Raw genomic sequence first — 7,879 nt, 5'->3', positions numbered from 1 at the left:
GCCCATGGGCTTGCTCTAAAGATGTCTGTGACATTGAAGGTGCTGAGTTAGTCAGTAAAGGCTCTCCTTATACACAGCAGTGTTGACTTCAGCAATAACATGAAAGCACAGTGGAAGGAGAGAGGCGGAAGAGAATACACCACCAGGTTGGTGAAGCCCAAACTCCTGAAGCCAGGTAGCTGTGTGACCCGGCCACTTCTCAGGGTCCCTACTGGGGAGTCCTGGCAGAGCATCCTCTCCACCACTGATGCTCCAAAGCTCTTGCTTCCAGTGGGTCTCTTTAAATACCAGCAAATAGAACACAGAAGACACCACTTCAACAGCCTTCAGGACTTAGCCTGGCTTCATCCCCCCAAGGATGGGCCAGACCCCCAAAGAATGTGTACCTAGAGATAAGTGAGATCACAGTTCCCCTGAGGCAGCCACTCCCACCAGAAGCCAGCATTCCCTGGATGTTTTGTAGGAGACATTCAAAGGTGACTGCAGGCAGGGGACAGGGAAGGCCTTGATATTTTCCTCAGCCTGGAATGTTCTCAGGGATGTTTTGCATTAATTAGCTCTCTTCACTCTCACAGTGACATCATAAATGACTTTAAACTTGGTCACCGTTTTGCAGGTTTGGGCCCATGGATTCTGTGATGCACCAGGTAAGGAAGGGTTGGGCCTGGAGTGTGCTCAGCTCGCTGGCTCCATGCCCACCCCAAGCAGCCATGTGACCCCCTAGGCAGGCTCCTTGCCCAGGATGAGACAGACCAGGGCCTGTGGTCCCAGCTCTCCTTGCTGGGTCTGAGCTTTGCCTCCAACCTTGATTCCCAAAACCAATATGGTGTTGGAATGAGGAGGATCTGGTGTCTGCTGCCCCTTCTTGGAGGACCAGGAAGCCCCGCACGGAGGTCCCTTTTGCCCTCCTGTCCACAACCAGCATTTGCCTCACTTCTCTGGGGAGCCATGATGGTCACCGAGAGGTGTCCAGTGAGACTTTGAGTGAAGGCTCAAAGTTTGCATTGGGGCTCTCACCAGTCTCTCTGAAATACTAGTTGTGGAAATACCATTAGAAAAAGTAAGTTGCTGGTGCTAAAAAATTTTCTGCAGTAGGAGGAAAAGCCATGACGACTCTGTGTCCTGGGTTTCACTGGAGCCTCTTAAGTTAGGAGGATCCTGATTTTGAGAAGAAGCCATAGTACCTGATGTGCAGCCACAGGAATGAGAAGATATAGTGGCAATCAACTGCCCATGGAATGCGGACTATGGCATCCAGTCACATTCCCAAAGTTCCTTGGACTCAAGGGAAATGAGTGCCCTTCAGGAATGTCATGATGACTCAGGTGACTGAAGGTGCAGACTGAAAGATTGGGGAGTGGAAGCTTCTCCGAGGCCATTTGGTGTATGGGTAGCACAGGCAGGAGCCCTGACCTCTCCAAGCAGTCATTGTCTGTGAGATGAAAACAATGATCTGCATTTTTCTATCTCACAAGATGATGCTGAGAAAAAATAAATGAACATCATCAATGTGACCTCTTTTAGTAGAAAAAGCTAAGCTGAAAAATGAATGAAAGCTGTTTTCCTATGAATATAAGCCTCCACTTTCTGTGTTACTAATTGAAGACAGGGAAACTGTGAGGATTTTATTTTCTAAACTTGGAATTGAATTCTTGAACTGTATTGGACATTGGCAGTGGTTAAGAACATTTTTAAAAAATGGAAAAAATTATTTCTTGCTGAAAATATGAAATTACCAGATCTTCTATCTTTCCTCATGCACCTGTAGTAAGTATTTTCTAGCTAATACTGATGGAATGATATTTTGGAAATTGACCAACAGAACTATAAATTCTCACTGTAAAGTGTTAGTCTATTGAGTTGTTTTCTAATGTCTGTTTAATACATGCAGCTTTAATGCAATATGTCCTCTAGAACTAAATTGCAAATAGAAGGTAAATTGGACGAATTGATAGTTTTAGGCCATAAAACCCCCTTTCCTGCTGTGCTTTCCTGGGGCCCTCAGATCTTTCATAGGGACTGCCCACCTCTGTGCATGAACGTGGAGGCCATACTTGGAGGGTTATGGGGTAGAGGGAATGACGGAGCCGTCTTCTCAACAGCTTTCCTATCTTTGCACTGCTCTCTGAGCACAGATTAATTTTTTAATGTCATGATTCTTTACTCTGAATATCCAGCACCAAGATCTGCATCATTTTTGAAATAATCTTTATTGCTAAATCAACCAAAATCTCTTTTAAAGCATACACACAGTTACTCCTCTTTAAAATCAATTTATTTGGGGCTGGGGATGTGGCTCAAGTGGTAGCGTGCTTGCCTGGCATGCGTGCAGCCCGGGTTCGATCCTCAGCACCACATACAAAGATGTTGTGTCCGCCGAGAACTAAAAAACAAATGTTAATAAATTCTCTCTCTCTCTCTCTCTCTCTCTCTCTTAAAATAAATAGATAAAATCAATTTACTCTTTGAGTAAAAGGAAAAATGCTGTAAGTTGTTCTTTTTAGGAATGCTTTATTTGGAAGGTGAAATCAAGCAATTATTGAAAGTTTTAAAAATCATTTCAGCAAACATTTTATTTTGAAAGTGAATTAGGAAATATTTTGGTGTAAACATTAATTACAGTGTTTTAAGTGATTGTGATAAAATTGCAATTAAAAATAAAACATGCTTATAATTTAGAGGTTCATTTTTCTTACACCTATTTCACCTTTGTTGCTTTTTACTTGGTGGCACCTTAATGAGCAGAGACAAGAGTTCTTGGTGTCACTTTAGAATATCCTACATCTGTCTAGCTCCATCTTCTCCTAAAAGGCAGTGAATTTCCAGTGTGGCTGGTCCACAGCAAATGCCAGGCATAGACTGCTTCTCCCTTCTCACTCTCTTCTCGAGTCTCCACCAGAGATAAGAGAATGGTTCCCTGGGAGGTTCTTCAAGTTCCTAAAGAGATGAGGTTCCCAGAGACCTCTAAGACTCTGGCTAATGGATAGAGCCTGTCCCTCTCAGTCTTCATGTCCCAAAGGTCATCAGCAGAGGGCATGTGCAGCGGAGATGGCACCCCAATATGTCTCCCTGCCTCTTCCCCAGTCTGCTCCCAATGCATGGGGAACACTTCTTCTCAGACACTCTTTAAATGTCCATCACAGGTCCCTGTGCCATTTGCTCGGCAGCCAAGTTCATCTATGCAATTGACTGTCTACCGTAGACCATGACAGAGAATTGTATTTTTCCATTTTTATGAAAGCAGGCAGCTTTTGACACTTAGAAATTCCATTTCAGCTACTGTAAGTAGGCACCAAATTGCTGTCTACTTACTGTAATTATGGAAAATTCTAAAACTTTCACACATTTTCAGAGTTTTAGTGAATCACTTTAAGAAGATATCAGGGGCATTGTGTCTCTCTAGTGGGATGGGATTATAATGCATTTTCCCCCAAGTACCTTCAGCCAGCACTGTGTGGCTTTAGCTGCATTGAATTTCTAAAGTATCATCATAGTTCAAATGATATCTTGGTTGATGGCTGATTAGTTGCCCTTGGAAATGACTTGGATGCATGGCCTAATTTTTCAAAAAGCTTTAAGAAGGGTCACAGCAAAATTCAGTTGTAGGACATGAAATAAACTAATGTGTATTTTCCTGCCCTTTTAAAACTATATTGTTTGTTCGTCATGTTACTGGGATGTAGATCATTATTAATGACAGTCCAGTGTATCTCAAGTATGGATTAAGGTTACAGAGCACTGAGGCTCATTTTTTCTAATTATATACACTTAAAGAATGTTTTGGAATTAACATTTCTGTGATAAAAATTTGCAAATGTGAAGAAGAGTTATCACAACAAATATTTTGATTTTTTTCTTGGAGTTTTGTTCAATTCAGTAAGTAACACTTAGACATTTATGATCCCAAGGATTTTTCCATAACTGTCTCATCATTGGATGAAATGGTGGTGTCTGTCCAGCCAAACCTGCAGTCCCAGTGGCTGGTTGTGGTTGCAGAGGGCGAAGCACAAGGGCCCCTGATCAAGTTGGAGATGATGATCAGCGAGCCTTGCCAGAAGACCAAGAGGAAGAGTGTTCTTGCTGTGGGTAAAGGAAGCATCAAGGTCAGGTTTGCATAGGGCATCGAGGAGGAGCACCGAGGAGGCAGCAATGACATCAAGGGCATGAACCAGGAATATAAAGATCACCTGAGCAACTCCATAGAGCGGGAAGGGAGCCAGGAGCCAGCGGTCCAGGAGTGGCTCCAGCATGGCAGCCCCGCTGGCCCAGAGAACAGGACCAACAGGAGCACAGCCCTGTCACTACCTGGGGAGGGGAAGGACAGGAAGCTGCTCAAGAGTGGTGGTGCAGATGCCATCACCAACTTCCCCACCCAGGGGAAGTTTCCAGAATCCAGTAACCCTAGTGACCTTACAGTGGCCTCGAGGGGCTTGAGGGACTTGGAGATCGGCATGCACGCCCTGCTCTGCGTCTTCTGCCTGGCCATCCTGGTCTTCCTGATCACTGCGTGGCATTTGCCTGGAAGTACAGACAAAAGGCTTGCAATGAGCGAGCAGGGCAACATCCCCCACTCCCATGACTGGGTCTGGCTTGGGAACGAGGTGGAGCTTTTGGAGAACCCAGTGGACATCACACTCCCGCACTCCCATGATAGACAGGGGGCTGCAGTTCGAGGAGAGGAACTTCCTGCCGAGTGGAGGCTCCCAGAAGCCCTTCCACAGTCAGCTGCTCAGACCTTCTGACTATGTCTATGAGAAAGAGATGAAAACCGAACCTGTAAACTCTTCTGGCCCAAAGAGGAAGAGGGTCAAGTTTACTTCCTACACCACCATCCTCCCCGAGGATGGGGGCCTGTACACCAACTCCATCCTGTTTGACAGTGATGAAAGCATCAAGTGGGTCTGCCAGGACATGGGGCTGGGGGACTCACAGACATGAAATACTGTGTTATATTTTAATTCACTGATGTGCCTTCTGTTTTTCAAACAGATGGAGCCGTGAGCTTGTTCTGCAACAGAGGGTGATTTAATAAGGATTTATTTGTTGAAACCTGGTGTGGGGGTGCAGGGGGTAGCATCCTCTTTTAAGCACATGAAAGTGGCCTGAAGAGTTAGTGCAGCTTGTGTGTAAGCCAGGATGAGCACCTGGCATGGCCCCTGTAGTACTGCTGCAGCACTGGGTCAGCAGACGAGCACCACCTGGTACTCACTCATTACCAGTGTGCCAAGTTCTCCACCAAGGACTTTATCTGCCATCTCAGGGCAAACAGATATTTACAACTGGGAGGAGTTTGATGGTTAATTTTCCTATACTTTGACATCAGTCAGGTGCATGGACAAGTCTTACACTGGGCCTGAGAACTCTTCTGTGACAGGTGAGTGAATGTGGACACCCTTAGTGGTGATGTGCTCCGTCCATTGTTTTTATGCACATTTATGCCAACACCTGTTGTTGTTTTGTTTGGGGGAGAGTTGTTTATTGTTTTGTTGTTGACTTCTGGGAGGCTTTTTGAAACATACATGGTTTCTCTCCTTTAACTGACATTTGCTTGGATGAGACAGGAGTTGGGCTCCCTAGAACCAGCCTTGCCACATCCAGATTGAATTACCAGGGCCCTTCTCTGCTTCACCCTCTGTTTTTGGATACAAAGTAACTGAATCCTCATTTTTCTCTAGCCCTTGTTTTTTCATTGACACATTTTAAATCAGCATTGCATGACAGATTTTTAAAAAAGTATTAACATTCGATAAAAAAGATTCACATGGATTTCACAAAAATTGGGGAATATCTGTGAACCACAAAAAAGTTTTGTTTTAAATACATTGGAGATGAAAATCCATGTGGGAAATTATAGAGTCCACTCCTAAGGGGAAAGGGCCCAATTAAAACACCTAGTCACATAAATATTTTGTGGAGAACATTTCACTCACTAGACTCAAATATGAAACTGGTGTGGACCTTCGTGAAAAGAAGATTCCTTAAAAACAGATATAGACTAAACTGCCATTTTACTCAAGAAATAGAGAAAGCACGGATGAGATTCTGTTTAGCAGGATGGAAATCCATCTATTCAGTGACCAGGAAAACATTCACATCTGTGCTTCTGGCCAAGAGAAAACATCACAGAATGTGTCCTGAGGTAGGAAAGCAATGAGCACACTCAATACAGTCATGAAAATGAATGGCCAGTCTAAACCTCAAGATACAGTTGTCAGGAAATCAAGGGTCAGAAAAAGAAGGGGAGGAAGGAAAAAATCAGTCTCCAATTCTTTTTGAAAAAATAAACAGCGGTTGAAACAGTGGTATGAAATGGAGTTAGAGCAAGCTTCCGAATAAGAGAATGAGACAGCTTGTCAATTAAATAAATTGAAATGGCTGCAAACAGATACTGGGCATCGCAGCTTCCTTGAGAACATCTTTTAGCACCAGCGAGGGGTCTCAGGAGGTCTCCCAGAAGAGGGGCCCTTGCAGGGTCTTGACACACCTCACAGAAAAGAAATCCAGGATATGTCAAAAACAGGCACAGCAGAGATTTATTTAGGAAACAAGGAATGTGCACTTGGGCAGCCTGAAAGTGGACGCTATCTCAAGAATAAGTGCTTTCAGGACCTTGGGCTCTTCTATTAAGGGAAACTTTGTGCTTAGTGACCATGTCAAATGTGTGGGTGGCATCACCTGGTGGGCTCAGATCTCTTCCTCAGGTAGAACAGGGCTGACACGGTGCTGTGGTTCTCTTAGGGATATCTGGGTGGATGTCATCCAGGTGATAAGGTTTGGAAGGTATCCACATGGTGGCTCCTCCAACATCTCCCCTTTGGCTCTGTTCTGGCAGCACCTGCAGGCATTAGTGACTGGACTCACAGTGCTCCAAGGCTCATGGGCCTCTCAGGAATCCACATCAGGAGGAAAATAGGCTGGGCCTATAGGTGGGATGGGGCCTCTTAGGGTTAGACTTAGGGTTTCTTCTATCTTGTCTCACTTTGAGCCACGACAAGTCTAAGAACTAACTTGGAAAGACAGAGGAGGAATCTGGGGCTCTGCCATGACTATGACGGGTTGATGGCTGAGCTGGTCAGAACAGAGGTGTTCAGTTGCCCCCTTGTTGTGTAGACTTCCACGTGGGTGAACCCACCCTCAAACCCATCTGCTCTGAGGTCTCCTCAAGTTGGTAGCCAAGAGGGTCTTCATCTGCTTATCCCTCATGCACAGGGCTGGAGGGTTTGTGGAGAAAGGGTTGGCCTCACCACAGGTGTTCTCTGGGTCATTTGCTGTTGGAATGGTGCTTGTGAGTTGAGGCCCTGGAGCCTGGGAGTCCTTGCTATGGTCTGGGGAAGGAATCATTTGCAGGATGGGGAGTCTGCAAGGCTGGCTGACTCCTGGAGGAAGGGCTGCCCAGGAGTCCCGAGGAAATCATGCTGCATTTCTCTTTATTATTCTTTTACTTTTAATTGAGTATTTTGTTTATGCCACTGTTTTTCAGAGGATTTGAAGGTGAGGTAGCCCCAAACCCACTGATTGGATAAGTCCACAGGTGTGTGAATGGAGCACAACTAACAACTAGGCCTGTGATTTCTAGAGGCCACTGTCCAGTTCTCCCCACTGTGTCCTGGCTGGACAAACACTACAGAATATATATATATATATATATATATATATATATATATATATATGTATGTATATATATATATATATATATATATATATATATATATATATATATATATATATATATATAATTCAAATTTTGAGCCCTCATCAATGATCTCTGTGGATTTGTAAAAGTCATATGTGTTATGGAAATCTCTCTGTTCTTTGTTTTTAGGTTTTTTTTCATAGAGAAAAAAAATAGAATAAAATATGACCTGGGTTTCAGTATTTA

The 7,879-nt window shown here is 44.2% G+C and overlaps 1 pseudogene; it reads left to right on the top strand.

Annotated features, from left to right (window-relative positions):
* The first annotated feature begins 3,891 nt into the window (after positions 1 to 3,891).
* On the top strand, positions 3,892 to 4,938 carry LOC124093455 (transmembrane protein 132B-like; annotated as a pseudogene).
* The last annotated feature ends 2,941 nt before the right edge of the window (positions 4,939 to 7,879 follow it).

This window comes from Marmota monax, unplaced genomic scaffold, assembly GCF_021218885.2.
Source record: "Marmota monax isolate L192 unplaced genomic scaffold, Marmota_monax_Labrador192_F-V1.1 WCK01_AAM20220418_F8-fsc00623, whole genome shotgun sequence".
Taxonomy (NCBI): domain Eukaryota; kingdom Metazoa; phylum Chordata; class Mammalia; order Rodentia; family Sciuridae; genus Marmota; species Marmota monax.
The sequence above is the reverse complement of the archived record's forward strand: the minus strand, read 5'-3'. Positions and strand labels throughout refer to the sequence as shown.